A 16,651-nucleotide genomic window follows, 5' to 3' on the forward strand; every position below is an offset into this window, starting at 1 on the left:
TCTAAAACAAGAAATAACCTTTCCCCAGCATGGTTTGTATTAGATACTTAATGTGCACAGGAAGAGATAGCGCGCAAGATAAAACCCGCTTGTGGCTAACCGGTGGGCTGGATTTGCTTGATTGGGTCTTAGCAAGCTTGCCAAAGAGATGTCCAAAGGACTTAGGGAGAACACCTGCTTTGGAAGAAGATTCTTAAGTGTAACGTGAGTGTCCCAAGCCCTGTCTTAGAAACACACAGCCTCTCCAGGCATCCTCCTGCTGTCTTTCTCTTGAAAAGGTCAGCGTAGCTTCTTCTAGCACAATTCCCCACTCCCACCCTGCCCCAGCAACACTGCAACACACCATTAAATTAAAAGCAGTTCTTTGGAGAGAAAAATAATAATATGCCGGGTTTAAATGCCTTCTTAGTACTGGGGCCTTTTCAGTGATCTTAGAGATGAAAAAGAAAAGGAAAAAACGAAACAGAACAAAACAAACCCCAAACATTGTAGATCAGAAAGCCTACTGTGCTAAGCCAGTTTTGTGTTTTGCAAATTGCTCTAATTAGGATGCCCCCAAGAGCTGCCAGCCTCTCCACCTGATAGCAGTGTCCCAAGACGGACCTTTGAGACTCAATTCCACCAGGCTGAACTCAGCTCGTTTTCCTGGGAGGTTGGGTTTTTCTTTGGAGATTGTTTCTGGGAGTCGGCCCCTGCTCCCCCAGCTCTGATAGCTTCGGATGCTATTTTCAACTTCTCCACAGCATAACCCCTTTGTTCTCCCCATAGCCTCCCGCTGACATTGCGTCCTTCCTCCTTTACACTCGAGTGTCTTTCCGTATATTTATCTCTCAGGGATGGAGCACCTAAGGGAGAATAACCATTTACAGAGTTCATGCTTTGCGGTCCAGACTGCTTGCTTCTACTAGACATTTGCCCTAGAAAAGGAAAAGAAAAGAAACATACAAAAACAACAACAACAACAAAAATAACAACAACAAAAACCCACATAGTGAACCAGCCCCATGTCAAGTTCCTGAGTCAGTAGGGAACTCATAACAGATATATTATTTCCTTTGTTTTAGAACAAATGGTGCTTATGAGTGCCTAAGCTAAGGGCTGAGGAAGAGGAGGGTACCAGGACAAAACAAGTGCTGTTACAGTCCTGTTTTCTTCCTTTCCCAGAGTTCCCAGGGCGTCCCTGTACCCCACCCTGGGCCAGCCAGGTCAAGGGCAGGAGCTGACTCCTGACTGGAATGCCCGCCAATGGCTCCTGTTTTGTTCAGCTACAGGCTTCCCTTGAGGGGCTGGGCCAGTGTAGTTCCAAGTGTGACTGCCCTGTGACATTCTTTGTCCTCTATCACCACTTTGAAGTCCCTAAAAACAGGTGGTGCCTTGCATTGCAAAATATACACCATGGAAGGTTCTAGAAACTGACAAATTGTTGCATTTTAGCCTCCAAGACAGAACAGGATTCAAAACTACTATACACTTACAGGTATATCCATTTGTACTCATGTGAGAGAAAGTATCAAAACACTGCTAGGGAGCATACAGTGACCAGAGGCCTAAAATGCTGCTTCTGACTGTGGTGATGGGGATGAAGTGGGGCACCCAAAGCGCAGACGTTAAGGCACTGTCCTCCCTTGTCACCATCTCAGGAAATCCCCTCTTGACTTGGACCCATCCTGGGCTGTTGTTCTCCCCAGGAAGTTCAGTGTCTAACCACAGATAAAAAGCTCCTTGGCTTCCCCCATGAAGCTACCTGCCTCACCTGCATGGGCTGACTGCTACCATGGAGTAATGTTTCAGAGTACACTCACTCGTTATCCCGTACCTGACCGTGCCCTTCCAACTTCCGGCATCGTAAATTCTCCCTCGACACCCTCCCTCGATCATTTAGCCTCAGTACTGCTTCAATACCAGAGGGCAACTTCCTGGTTGGGGGGGAGGAGGGAGAAGAGGGCGTGGTCAACAGGATGATATCAAGAAGAGGAGGAGAAAATGAGTGCAGAGAACTGCCGCCACCAACATTTGGGAAACAGGAAGCTTCTAGAAGAGGATGCTGTGGAGGAACGGGGCTGTAATCCAGAGAACATGTTTTGGCTTGGTCATCCAAGGCAGCTGAGGTGGTCAGAGCTAAAGGGAGTCATCCAAATGTGGACTCTAAGTGGACAGTCTGCTTCTGAAATAGTGGAGGGAAGAGGACTTGGTAACAGCTCAAAGGAAGAACGGGGTTAGACTTCCCTTTCCAGTCTAGGAATTTGGAGGGCCGTGAGACCGTTATTAGGTGAGATTCACAGTCTAAGTGGTCCTAATTTGCAATGGTTTGATTTAATTTCTGACCTTACAATAACATGAGGACAAGGACGTTGAGTGAGAATTGTACGATGGGTTTCGAATTTGGATCCATATTTCCCTTACATTATGGAGTATGGTCTTCTTTATTTCGGGCGATGGTGGCAAACCACAGCTCACTGGCAGCTGTGTGATCACGAGGAGGAACTGGCTGGCACTCTACGGTGTACCGTGCTGCCAGACAGGAAGGTGGTAGCTCTTGTATTTTTGACTTTGCAACATTTCCAGTTTACAGGGGATCTATTCAGGCATGCACCCCGTCACAAGACAAGGGGCGTGCATTCGAGAAAGAGTGTGAGATTGGTAGGACAAGTTCAGTGGAGATAAACAGGGGATTCAGAACGAAAGTCAGAGGCCAAGGAGTCACCTGTCCCCTAGGGGGACTGTTCCTGGATGAGTACAGGAGGAAATCAGCTAAAGGCAGCAGATGCTTGAGATGGAGAGAGAAGTTCCTCACACCCTTGGGTGTTCTAGGTAATTTGCCAAGTGGGGACTCAGGGTGTTGAGAGCCAGGAGAGATATTGAGCAAGCCCGAAAAAGGCTTGGAAAGCAGTTTCTGGGTGAGCAGGAAAGACATCGCTATACACAGGACACCTGGGAGACTGCTATAACGTGGGGTATCTGGACCCCTGCAGGTCCCTTAAGTCTGTGAGGGTTACTGTTTTTAAAAATCTATCCTTGAGTGTCCAGGGTTGAGTAAACTCAACAGGATCCTCCAAGACAGAGGAACATTTTATGTCCAGGATAAACATTGGGCCACTGCTCCCTGCAGGGGACAGCCACCTGCTTCCTCATCTCTCCTTTGTGACCTAACAGACCTGCTTCTATCTGATATTTAATACTCTAGTGCACCCACCATACATTGTGTTAGGCAAGATTCACTAGTGGAGAAGAACTAGATAGGCAGGCAGGTAGATAGACAAGACAGACAGGCAGATGATAAATATAGATAATATTTAGATAGATGGTAAATATGGATAATATATAGAAAAATAGCCAATACAGTATAGATTGTATAGGTAATAAAGGCAATTGTTAGATTGTTTTACATCATAGGTGTTGGATAATCCAACAATGACTATCTGCATGTAGAAGAAGAAAATAACTCAATAATTTTGTAGTCCACAAAGCTGGATGTCTCAATTGTTCCAGTCTAGCACTGAAAACCTGGAAATTCCTAGAGTCACAGGTATTGAGTTCACCTTGAAAGTCTGGAGACCTTGGAGCGTAACATGAACGCGCTACGGCTGCAGCAGGGGTAGACGCTCATGCTCGAAAGGAAGTGAGGTCAGGTGTGTGCACACTGATCTTACCTTGAACTTCATTTCTATCAGCTCCCAACCCTAGAAGATGTCACCTACCTTGAGGACAGGTCTTTCCCTCCCAGTCCCTGTTTAACAAGTCAGTCTTCTCTAGAAATGCCCGCACGGTCATACAGGAACAATTAGCATCCTGAAGATCTCTTAGTGCAGTCAACTTGACAGCCAGGATCAACCATTCCTACCTTCTAGCCATGAGTCTCTTAAGGGGTCACAAGCCTGAGGCATGACTGGAGCTAGTCCCATGAAAGGGACAGTGTGTTGGATGTGGCAGCGAGCAGAAGCTTAACAACCAAAGGGCTCTTGATTAGTATAACTGTGCCTTCAGAATCCAAACGGAGGGAAATGAACCGCAGATAGGGGAACTTTTTGAAATCATTATTTCACAGTCTGTTTGTATTTATAACTTCGTGCTAAGTATATTCAACCTTTATTTGCTGGTCGTTCCTCAGTCATGCTTGCGGATGACTAGGAAAGTGAGATCAGCTATCGGGGTCATCTGTGGACTGGCTTCACCTCTGCTCACTCCTAAGAAAATAGCCAATAGTCGAGACGCCAAGGAATGAAAGCCAGAAAAGGTCACTGGAAAATGGTGACTTTGGAAAATGAAGAAAGCAAGGCCATGAGAACTACATTTTTACACTGTGAGCTTTGCCGCAGGTCATGAGATCCTTTAGTTCTTGGGATTTTAGAATGCCTGGGAGAAGGAATAGAACTGAGAAGTCTACAAAACAAACAAACAAACAAAACAGTGGAGGTAGAGAGGCTGCAAACCAGAGCCAAACCCTGTCCACCCTATAATGTTATCGGGAATTGACTTGATGTGGCAGGCAGACAGCAGAGGATTTGAAAACAAATATCAATGAATTTTGCAGAACCCAGTATGCAGACAATTCAGACATTATTGTGGCAAAGGAAGTCACCCAAGTCCAGAGGAAGACAAAGAGGCATGAAAGGGAACAGGAAAAGAGAGCTGGGGAGAGAGACGGGGAGAGAAGGAAGAAGGGAGAAAGGGGAGGAAGACGTCATGGGAACCCAGAATTTACACACACATTCTCTACCTAGTGAGACGTGGTTACCCAAGAACAAAGGCCATGTCTCGCTCAAGTGGAAAGACAAGCCACTGGCACCTCAGCCCCACAAAGGGCAGCACAGGCTGGAGTGTTTCCACATCTGGCTTGTCCCCCACCTCCCGCCTCTGTGAGTAGCAGAGCATTCTTTTGATAATTTTTCCTTTTCAAGAAGATAATACTCTCACTAAAAGGTCAGCCAGCTAAAAATATTCTTGCTCGGATTTTCCATGTGCTTTTCTGCATGAGCTCTCTGCTTTCGGTCTCGCCTCGGAGAAATGGAGGAAGGGTTTTCCACCCACAGGAAATCGTTTTCCAGGCACTGGTGCCAATGTTTGTCTTCGCAATCTTCTTCCTTCGTTTCCCCCACTCCGGACTCACCGGTCAGAGTCAAAAGAACCAAAGGAACAATTTTATTGCAAAAGAGAAAAGAGAATCAAAACAATCCTGGGGTGGGGGCAAAATTTTCCCCCCGGGGGTAGCCCTGGCTGTCCTGGAACTCTGTAGACCAGTCTGGTCTGGAACTCACAGAGATCTGCCTGCTTCTGCCTCCCATGTTCTGGGATTAAAGGTGTGCACCTACCATTGCCTGACATTCCTCTGACATTTTAAACTCTAAAGCCAAGGCTCCTTTTTTGGCAATTCCCTTTACACCAGCAAAGCTATTGACTAATTAATGCACTTTACATGTGCAGAATTAAAATGCTCTATCTTTGAAATGGGGTCCCCAGTTGCAGTGAAGCACCCGGCTGCCTGAAAGTGGGCACGACAGTGGTCTATTGACCATAGCACACACATAGATGGCTGACGCCAGATGATACTACTCCTACACGTAAGAGCCAAAGGACCAGGAAATCTGTGAAACTGTGTCTCCTAGCCATGACAGGGAAGCTACACTCATGTTCCTTCAATAATATTGCTAACAGCACTAAGTAACACTAATCGACATACACTACAGAGAGAATCTCACAGGGCTCCCACCCATAGACAAAGAACTATATACGACTAAAAGACGTTAAGAGCAGATGTAGTCTTTCGCAGGAAGGCGCCCTCTAACTGGTATCTGACACCAAGCAGTCAGCCCTGAAATCACGTCCACGCCAGCCACACTGAACAGATTCTCAAGGTTGTAATTTACATGTAACATATATGTAAGACAGTTAAATAAGAAGAGGCCAGGACTGTGAGATAATAAGGGGAGAAGGTGGAAGAAGACAAGGAAATGGAAGGAAATTATATAATTGTATCTTGAGAGAGAGAGAGAGAGAGAGAGAGAGAGAGAGAGAGAGAGAGAGAGAGAAAACGAACTCATAATCACCCGACCTGAAATCTCTTCTCAAGAGGTCTTGAGTTTGGGGTCAGTGTTCTGCGTGTCACTTAACTTTAGCAAAAATTCTGCTTCATTACTCAATTGAGAATCTCCCACTGTCTTAGTTAGGGTTTCCTTCTGTGTACAGACACCATGACCAAGGCAACTCTTATAAGGACATTTAATTGGGGCTGGCTTACAGGGTCAGAAGTTCAGTCCATTATCATTAAATCAGGAACATGGTAGCTTCCAGGCAGGCATAGTGCAGGAGGAGCTGACAGTTCTACATTTTCATCTGAAGGAAGCTAGGATGAGGGTCTTAAAGCCCAAGCCCACAAGGCCACACCTACTCCAACAGGGCCACACCTTCTAATAGAGCCACTCCCTGGGCCAAGCACATACAAGCCATGATACCTACATAACTTTCATAAACTTTCAACCTATTTCCCAGCTAAACGGAATTATTCCCTTTTCTCCCTCCCTTCCTCCCTCCCTTCCTCTTCCCCTCCCTTCTCCTCCCCCTCCCTCCCTTTTTGTCCCCCTCCCTCCCTTCCTCTCCCCCCTCCCTTCCTCCCTTCCTTCCTCTCCCCCTCCCTTCCTCTCCCCCCTCCCTTCCTCTCCCCCCTCCCTTCCTCCTCCTTCCCATTCCTCCATCCTTTCCTTGTAGGTTTTGCTTTTACCATTGAAAACTTTCTCTTCAAATATAAAATATCAACGGGTTCTTTTTATTTTGAAGTCTTTCATGCTTGAAGAACATCTTTCAGTCCCGAAGTAGTACCCAGGGATGCCTTTTAGGATTATAGAATACAAGAGGCCAGGAATGAAATGGTCTAAAGTGGACATGCCCAAGACAGGGAGTAAAAGATGACTTCTGATTGTTTTAAATCTGCTTTTCTCAGAATCAGCTCTTCCCTGGGGTGCTTCCCGTTAGCAAAGGTGACTGTGTAGAGATTTGGAATGCTCTCATTAGTCCCTGTCTGCCAAAGTTAGGGGAGAAAAGAAATTTTAAAAAGAGGGAGAAAGCAAAGGTAAGGGGTGGTGAGGGACAGGAAGAGAAGGGATGCCAGGGAGGAGGGAAATGTGTCACTGAGGTTCTGCCTTCTCCAGGGAAGGGTCAGTGTAGGCATCTCCAAGTCATGGAAGGGAGCCTCCCATTGTGTTACTGGGAAGGTAACTTGGGGCAGTCACTATGGAAGACAGTATAGTAGGTCCTCAAGAAATTCAACAGAGAACTGTCACATGACCCAGCCACCCCACCGTAGGAAAGATACTCTAAGGAAACAAGAGTGGTATCACATATCTTCAAGCCTGTGTTTACTCCAGCACCACTTATGACAGCTAAGATATGGAGTCAACCTGAGCATCCACTGATGGCTGGATGTATAAAGCAAGTGTAGATGATACTGTATGGGCAGAAGAAGAAAGAAGAAGGAGAAGGAGGAGGAGGAGGAGGAAGAGTAGGAGGAAGAGGAGAGGAAGAAGAAAAAGAAAGAAGGAGGAGGAAGAGGAGGAGGAGAGGAAGAAGAAAAAGAAAGAAAGAAAGAAAGAAAGGAGGAAGAAGAAGAAGAAGAAGAAGAAGAAGAAGAAGAAGAAGAAGAAGAAGAAGAAGAAGAAGAAGAAGAAGAAGAAGAAGAAGTGGTGGAGGAGGAGGAGGAAACTCATTTGTAGCAATATGGATATCATGTGAAGTGAAACAAAGGAAGCATAGAAATGAAACACCTCATGATCTATAGATGTGTGTCTGTAGAAAGGACCCTGAGAAGCAGAGAGCAGAAGAGTGTTTAGGGCTGGGCTGTGGAGCAGTATTAGGAAGATAATGGGTCAAAGGATAAGGAGTGAGTGTAATTATACAGGAGAGTAAGGGTAAGGGTCCTGCTGAGTAACACACATGACAGTTGGCAGAAATGTTCTGAGTGCTAGGGGAAGAGTAGATCTTAAATATTCTCGCCATGAGTGAATATTGAATACCACTTATGCTACTCTACATGATTTCACCATTTCATGATGTAAATGTATATCAAAGCATCATGAGGCATAACTGAAATCCACATTGCTTTTACTCACCACTTTTCTATGGAAATGACAGATGATGACTGGATATATGGATAGATAGGTTATAAATTATATATATATATCACCGGATACACCAGAGTTTGCATGCATATATGGTTACCCTTGTATGTAAGTACAATATAGTTATAAAATTCAGGAACTTTAACACTGATATGACCTTATAATCTATACTTGTATGGGATGATGGCTCAGTTGGTAAAGTGCTTGCCTGGCAAGTACAAGGACCTGAATTTAGACTTCAGTGCCCCACCTCAACCCCAAAAGAAGTCAGGTGTGAGTGTGAGTGTGGTGACAAGTATTTGTGGTCCCAGCACCAGCCTTGTGTGCTCGTGTGCACGTGTGTGAATGTAACAGAACAAAGAAGGCAAAACAAAACAAAAACCAAAGCCGGTTTCAAATACAGTGGTGGAAACATTAAGAGGGCGGCTTCAGCAAGACACAGCCAGCCACAGACCTCAGATGCTACCTGAGAACACTCTTAGCTTCTTGGTTGGTGCAGACTAAGGTTTTGTGAACACATTCCAAAGGTGTTTTGTTTTGTTTGGTTTGGTTTGTTCTGTCAGCCAGAGACTGTTAGGTCAGTCATCTGGGTGGTGGGCAAGGAAAGACTACTTAGGAGACTGAAGTTAGGTTAAGATAATTGTACCTGGGCTCTGACCCTCAACGTTTCAACCTCCACCAGAACCACTGATGTTTTCATTGTTAGCATTCTGTCTAAGCTCCACCCTCACAGTTACCTGGCAACAGCCAGGTATGCCTGACACTATAAAAGGGGCCGCTTGCCCCCTCCTCACTCTCTTGCTCTTGTTCTTTCTCCTTCTTGCTCTTCCCTTCTTCCCCCCTTTGTCCCTTCTCTCCCCATTCCCCTTCCCCCTTCTCTTCACGTGCTCATGGCTGGCTTCTACTATTCTTTTCCCCCTCCTCCTCCTCCTCTTCCTCCTCCTCCTCTTCCTCCTCCTCCTCCTCCTCTTCTTCCTCCTCCTTCTTCTCTCTCTCTCTCTCTCTCTCTCTCTCTCCCTCCCTCCCTCCCTCCCTCCCTCTCACCTCTCTTCCCTCTCCCTTGTCTCATCCTTTCATTAAACCTCTCCACGAGGAACCGTGTTGGCCTGGTGTGGTTTGTACGGACCTGAGCCGAGATTTCTACCCCAACACTCATCAGTCAATCAGCCTTGTAGAAGAGCCCGTAGGAGGGGCCGTGTCTTCCTGGGAACAGATAGTTTTCCATGTGCAGATATGAGAGTGTGCGCATGTGAAGGTCAGAGGACAAATGCGGGTGGGTCCTTACCTGCACCTTGTTGATGTAAGGTCTGTGTAAGGCAGGTAGCTGATCCTTGAGCTCCCAGGCATTCTCCTGCCTCCACGGATCTCACATCTCACGGGAAGGCACTGAGATTGAAGACACCACACCGCAGGGCGAGGATGGGTATTCAGGCTTTGAAATGTTTCACCATACTTGCATGGCAAGGGCTTTACCCACTGAGCCATTCTCCCCAGCCCCTCCTCGCATTCAGTTTTGTCTCCCTTTGTTCTTTGGTGCTGGAAAAGATGTCCTGTGGGACAGTTGTGTTTGTCACTTTTCCCATCACTGTGATCAAATCCCTGATAGAAATGCCTAAAGGGAGGGAAGACTTATTTTGGTGTAAAGCATTCATTCCACAGTTACTTGGCCCCATGAGTTCTGGCTGAGCATCCGGGTATACGGAGGCTTTTCCTCAACCTTAGAGACCAGGAAGAAGAGAGGACAATAGGAAGGAGCCCAGGAGAATATGACTCAAAGACCTGCCTCACTACTCCAGTGGCCTACTTCTTCAGGCAAACCTCACCCTGAAAGGCTTCACAAGCTCCCAAAATAGTGACAGCAGATAGGGACCAAATGTCACACTCCACAGGACAGCGTTCCTCTTCCTTTAGGGGGCTCCTTGTCTCTCTTCTGAGATTTTACTCCAAATTATCAGCCTACCAATGCCTCCTCTTCTTTCTTCCTTCTCCCCTGGCCTCTTTCCTCCTGGCTGAGGCCTTTGCTGAGGCCCAGCCTCATCTGCAGGAGGCCTTGATGCTAGGGGAGTCCCAGGAACTGTGGCTTATGGGAAATGTGGTGGACATGCTGCAAAGGGTGATCGATCACGTGAAGACCATGCCTTCCCCCCAGAAAGGCTTCCGTTTTTAGAGAAGGTGAAGATGGAGTCCATAGACCAGGGTCATAAATACCCTTGACATGTACTAACTGCTTGCTTTGTGTCTCCCGACTAAACTCTCATTTTATGTGAGTTTACTTCTGCACCTTTGCAAACATTTTTGGCCCCACACAGTTTCCGGAGGAGGAGAGCCTTGGAGAGAACCCCCACCGGGCCGGCCTGCTCCAAGGAACTACTTTAGAAGAGGAGAAAAAGAGAAACTACAAAAGCAAATTTTGTTTTGGAGTTGTAGGCTTGCCTTGACAGACTGGGGTCAATTGGTTTCACCTCCTGTGATCTGCTGCTTTGCAAGGAGGTCCCTGGGCAGATTAAGTTTCAGGACAACATCTTCTTGAGACAGCCCAGGTGGCTGTCTGCTGATGGCAACTGGTGCTAATAAAGGTGGGGGGAGGTGAGGGTCTCTTACCAACCCAAACAACACAGGTTAATTTAATTATCATGCAAAACATACCTCGTTCTCCAAAGGGTTACTAAAAGATAGTGTATTCCCATCCAAATACTGCTACCTCAAATGACATTTACTGTCAATTAATGAACATCACCTGTCAACCCATTTACTAAATACACCTGGCCCAGGTGCGGGGTGGGGGTTGGGGTTGGGGTAGGGGTGGGGGTGGGGGTTGGGGGTGAGGGTGGGAAGACATCAGACAGGCAGGTTTTAACAAAGTGAGGAAATCTTTGGTCCCAGACATTGGCTGATGGCCTGCTTAACTGATAGGTCAGCAGGAGCTAGTGGCCCAGAGAGCTGACATATTCCATAGGTTTAAAGGTTCCTCCTGATAGTTAAAGGCTATCAGGTCAGATACGGAGGTAGGTGATAAAAATGCCCGTGATGCTTTTGGCTCTTGATCTGCAACATCCCAATCCTCCACAGTCGTGGAAGCTTTAATTTGGTCTCTAGTCTTCACCATAGCCACGGCGCTGGGGGGCTTGGGTGGCATTGCAGCCTAGGCAAGATAGAAAGAAAAAAACCACTTGCTCATTGCCACACCGTTCTCTGTTGTGGGTGACCAGTGCAGTGTGGGCTCAGGAAGGCGGGTAACAGCAGAGCAGACAGCAGTGTGGCTGGGAAACTGAACTGTCAATAGTGCGGAACGCCTCCTCAGCCCCATGCACAGGAAAGCTCTCAGCTACAGTACATTTGCACGTGAGTTTTGCTCCACCGCTAGTTTTTCTTTTTACTTCTCTATTTATTTTATGTGTGCATTTGCCTGAGTGTGCACATGTGGACCACGTGTGTGAAGCACCTGGGGAGGTCAGAAGAGGCATTGGATCCCCTGAGACTGGAGTTCCAGATGACTGTGAATTACCCTGTGGGTGCTAGGTGATCAAACCCAGGTCCTCTGCAAGAGCAGCCAGTGCTCTTAACGGCTGAGCCATCTCCCCTACCCCCAAGCTCCATGGGGCTCTTTTTCAGGCTTATTCACCCTTCCAGTAAATTGTTGGAGTAGCTTTTGAAATTATTCCATGTCAGAAGCTTTCTAGGCTCAAAAAAACTATGAAGTTTCTGAGGCTCAAAGAAACAATGTAACATCCCCAGCAGCCAGTAAAGTAACAAGTCAAGGTGCGATCTGATGGGAATTCTGAAGGGGAAACCTTTGATCTTTCCTACTCTCAAGAAAGAAGCCGCTAGAAGATGGAGGGGCAGACAGCAGACTCTGCTGTGGTCTGGATGTCCATCCAGTATTGTTTATTGGTATTTGAAGGGAGGGCTTTGGGCAGTAATCAGGGATAGCTACAGTCACCAGAATGAGACCTCCTTGTGGTATCACTGGCTTTAAGAGAAGAAGAGAGGGCCAGGTTGGTCCCTTGCCTTGTCTTACCATGACGGGATACCCTCCACTTTGCCAATGATGCAGCCAGAAGACCATCACTAGATTCCAGTGCCATGGTTTGGGATTTCCCAGGACCCAGAACCATCGGCTAAATAAACCTACTCATTCGAAATGATTCGTTCTCGGGTATTCTGTCATAGCAAGGGCAAGCAGACTAAGACAGCAATCCGTCACTTATCTTATAGTTTTAGATGGAGGTGTATTATTTTTTTTCACAGAAAGTAGGTTGGACAAAGCAGTATTGTTCTGCCTGCAGTGGTGAAGTCCAAACTCATTGTTCTGGTAGTCTTGGCAGAACCATCCTGGTAAAAGCAAGGCTATTCTGCCGAGAGATATTTGGGCCCCTCCCTTCGGCTAGCAGACTACCGAACAATGGTCTCCAAGAAATTGGAATTTCCCCAGGAATCTCTTGCTGGGAAACGGAGAAGGCTGAAGCCCTGAAGCTGCTGGTGCCAGCCAAAGGAGAGACTTGTTTCCCAGGAAGAGAGGTCACATCATTCTGACCTGTCCGATGACCTCAACGGAGAGATCGGGAGCCTAGACAACGATGGGTCAGTGATGACTGGGGCTACATCTAAACGCAATCCGTACTAAACCTCATGTCCGTACTCCGAACTTGGGGTGCTACTGAGCTTCTTTATCTTCCCCATGTGGCCCCAAGGCATAAATCTCCTCTCTCTGCTTATCACTAGTGTTTGTTTCACTGTTCATTGTTCGTGAACAAATGGCCAAGCCAAGCTCTTAGGGGATCAGGGTCCAGGTTCTGGCCCTAAGAACTCTGGTGACATTGACTCTTGTATCCAATGCCTATTCACTTTCGAGGCTCACCCAGTACCATCTCCCTGTGAGTTTCAGTCACTTACACTCATACCAAGTCTACAGGCTCCATCCTTGGGTTCCTGCTCTTCCACCACCCTGGGTGTTCACATCTGTTATTTTCTTGGCGAAAGATCTCACATCTACTTTCAGAAACTCATACTTCAGGTCAGTCACCAGGAAAGCCACTCCTGCCCGTGTCAGCCCTCAGGAACTCCTCCAGTTCCCTAAGTGCTAGCTACGATGCTCCCCAGCATGTACCTCTCGTCTGACACGGACTTTGGATGTCTGAGCACCCCCTCATTTACAGGCTATTGAGTTAGGACATGGATAACCAGGGCCAGCCAACAGGCTTGTTTCTAGAAATGCAGGGTACGGCATTCCAGGCATAGATATGCCAGGCATGACATCACAGGGCTGGGAAGGTGTTAATGTCCTCACCGAGAGCAGAGGAGGTCAGCCAACACTGGAGGATAAGAAAGGGGTAACACTGAGTGAGGGGTCTGGGTGAAAATGGATGGCTGAAGCTCTGGCTATGGTTTAGGTGGGAGGGCTGGTATCTTTTTGAGATGGGGAGACCATGTTGAACCTTAAAAATATGCTCACAATGCTTTCAGAAAGCCAGAGGGCGAGCTGGGGAGATGTCTGATGCTTTTCTGACTATTCATGGAAATTAAACAAAACCGGAAAGGGTCTTAAGCAATTTCTACCAACTTAAATATACATATTTAAGTTATGAATCTCTAAGATAGGAATATAGAGGCCAGCCTTATCAATTTTGGGCAGATAATTGTGTGCAAAAGCCTCTCGTTGGATGCCCTTTGGAACATGTTTAATAAATGCTATTTACATTTGTTCTCATCCATGTTTACTTGTGTGTTAAAAAATAGGGAAACATTGGAGAATTTTAGAAATGTACATTTATTTTGCCAAACTTTACTGTGTTAAAAGCTAGCATTTTTTGGCAAATTTTGAACAAAAGAATGAGACCAGCCCAGATTAGGCGTAGCCAAGATAACCAAAGAATTCTTTGAGGTATGTATGCATTATAAAATTGGAATCCCACCACGTGACTTTTTCAAATTGCTTTCCTTTTTTAAAAAAAATTTCCTTATCTTCCAGAAATTAAAGCACTGAATGGATATTGAAGAATAAACAAATTCTTACTTATTTTCTTCTGCATTGTTCAGATTTTCAATTATAAGAAAAGCCCCACTTCCGCATTGGGGCTTCCCTCAAGAGTTCTTTTGGTTTGTTTTAGGGATAGTTCATTTTGGAAAGTTTGTTTCTCTTTGCCTTAACTCTCTTCTACACTGCAAAGTGACAAGACCCCGCCCACTTCTGTTGTCACCGAAATGGTGACTGAAGTCAGATACACACATTTGAAACCGGGGTATTTTAACATACAAAGTGATCCATGTAAAATAATGCCATTCAACACGAAGCAAAAATTCTCTCAGGGTTGTCTGCCAATCTATTATCTCTACTCCCACCCCCTACAACAGGAGAGGTGACATAATGTCTTTATCTGGGGACACCATTGTAAGCTAAACTTCAGCCTAACCTTTTAATGGTTTCTTCATGACAGTCTCTGACACCGCAAATGAATCCCGTTGTCACAACTGATACGCTGTCGCCTGATCCTGACAGAAGCTGATGAGCATGCTACTCAGTTTTTCCACCACAGCCATGGGGCAGCTACTGACATTCCTCAGGCCCTGTCCCGCAGACATCTAACACAGCATCCCACTACTAGGACAGTCCAAGGACCCTCTAGTTCTTTCATCTGCGCGGAACTCAAAATAACCAGGAAGACTGGTTCTGACTTAGGGATTTTCCTTTTCTGAAACAGCTAACTGGCGCTCCGGATTATATCAGTGAAGAATCAAGAGCCTGGAATCCACACGAGCTTTATTTAGGAAGGAAAACAGTCTGGTTAGTTTAGGCCTTGATTAAAACAATGTAGGGATACTTTACCAGTCCTTGGACACTGATATATAACCATTATGATAAAGGAACTGGGTAACTGCCCCACTCCCAACACAAACAAACAATTCCACCTGAACCTCAGGCAGGCCTTTCCGCTAAAGCGTTAGGAGGAAGGTTTATGGTGTGTAGAGGAGCTGGGCTCAGGCTACCTAGGAAATAATCCGTGTCCAAAGAACCCACAGGCCTCCAAGGCTTACCAGAGTCCAGACAAGGACTGCTGTAGTCACTGTAGGGCGGCTCTCAGAACAGACTTTGTTTAATCAGCTGCCCGAGTCCCATGAAAGACCTTTGTTTAACAAGTAAGTAAATGTATTCTGGACAGAAAAGCAGAAGCAAAACACACATTGAGGTTTTTCCCCGTGGAAGAATGCTTTCCCAGTGTGCACCAAGCCCTGCATTGCAACCCAAACAGGAGCAACATGTCCCCTAAACGAACAACAAAAGTACTTTCCAAGTAAGATCAGACGGGGAAAATAAAATAAAGTGTGTTAAAGAGGGTTGAAGGAAATTTTGGGAAACAATGTAATTACTACTCTGCCCATAATAGCAACTTTTATATTTTCTCTAGGCACACGTATACACAGGGGTGAGGTGGGGGAACTTAATGATTTAGATTTGAATTTCTCCTGCCTTCTCATTGACCTTGAAAAACGAAGTAGCTCAGGTTACACAACCTTGAACTAAGCAGAGACTAAAGCTTCACAGTGCTAGTGTTGAGCATACAGTTGGGGCTACGGCTTGAGTTTAGGTTGGTGTTGGGTTCACAGTGACAGATCCGTCCCAGCCTAGGGAAGTAAGAGAACACACCTGTTCAGATGGTGTTACATGAACAGCTTCAGCTCGAACTCTGAGAAGAGAAGGGAAGTTCATCTACACTGGAGAAGTAGACCAACAGACACATTAGAGTTAAAATGGAGTCTCACATACATGGAGGTCAGACCAGAAAGAGAACCAGGTTTCTCCTTCAGGAAAAATCCCACCCATTTCTGTAAGGTGTCCTAATACTTTTTTGTATCACTGCTTAGAGTCACCCCATGGCACCAGTGTCAACATAAAGGGACAAGGAAGGAACGGCAGGCTTATGAGAACTCTCAGGTCCTCTTCTCGAGGTGTCCTGACCACAGCTGGAAGCAACTCCCGTGTTTATCTGCAGTCCCTACAGAGCCCAGAGCACACTGTGTAATGCGCTGTGTGCCTTTCAAGTCTGTACATAAAAGCACTTACCCTTCGGGGGTCCCAGCTATAGTTATTTCTGTACAACCATCAACAAAGCCATTAGCCACAGGATCTGAGGTGGCTGCTGACCTGGTACGGCGGACAGGCACGGCATGCTTGTCCTTCAGGGGACCTCACTGAAGTCACTGCTGTGGCTTCCTCAGCTTGGACATATTTGGTCTAGGGAATGCAAGGAATTTGCTGGCTGAGCAACTTCACCCATTCTGCTTTGTAAGGCTCCTCTCCATAACTGTTTCTAAAAAAAAGAAGAAAAATCCCCCAGCAGGCTCTGTGGCAGAAGTAGCACCCTGGTCAAGGGGACAGTTTAAATGTGAAAGAAATTTCTCAAAACTGCACCACACTTACTCCAGAACCAGAATCTGGTCCTTGCTTCGCCTAATTATCACTCCCTAGAATTACTGCCTACCTGTCCTGAAGACAAATGGCTAATGGGAGTTCTTCCTGGTTTACTGATGTTTAAACTGAGAGTCCC

At 46.3% G+C, this 16,651-nt stretch overlaps 1 long non-coding RNA gene across 2 annotated transcripts in view; it reads right to left on the reverse strand.

Annotated features, from left to right (window-relative positions):
• LOC120097814 (uncharacterized) overlaps positions 1-16,306 on the reverse strand; it is a 48,499-nt gene extending 32,193 nt beyond the window's left edge. For both annotated transcript variants that reach the window (XR_015641211.1, XR_015641210.1), the window contains exon 1: positions 16,168-16,306. This is a non-coding gene — a long non-coding RNA (uncharacterized LOC120097814). The remainder of the gene's footprint in view (positions 1-16,167) is intronic.
• Between the last annotated feature and the right edge of the window lie 345 nt (positions 16,307-16,651).

The sequence above is a fragment of the Rattus norvegicus genome, chromosome 17, assembly GCF_021556685.1.
Source record: "Rattus norvegicus strain SHRSP/BbbUtx chromosome 17, alternate assembly SHRSP_T2T, whole genome shotgun sequence".
Lineage (NCBI taxonomy): Eukaryota > Metazoa > Chordata > Mammalia > Rodentia > Muridae > Rattus > Rattus norvegicus.